This window comes from Elaeis guineensis, chromosome 14 (genome assembly GCF_000442705.2).
Source record: "Elaeis guineensis isolate ETL-2024a chromosome 14, EG11, whole genome shotgun sequence".
Lineage (NCBI taxonomy): Eukaryota > Viridiplantae > Streptophyta > Magnoliopsida > Arecales > Arecaceae > Elaeis > Elaeis guineensis.
Window position 1 is genome coordinate 59,828,508 of NC_026006.2, and position 235 is coordinate 59,828,742.

The following is a 235-nucleotide window of genomic DNA, read 5'->3' on the forward strand; positions in this document are numbered from 1 at the left end:
CTATTGTTACTACCAAAAAAAAAAAAAAAAAGCACTTGTTATATGTGATCGAGAAATACATTATATATTGGCAATTACATGTCAATAGCCTATTCAACAAATAATTGGCTTATGCGATCAATGGCTGTTCCTAGTAACACTTCTTTATTGCTTTTCTTCTTCTTTTCTTTCTTTATCAATTAAGATTGTGGTTGGTGGCCAATTAAGTGTTGTTTAGTGGATGGTTATTCATTGA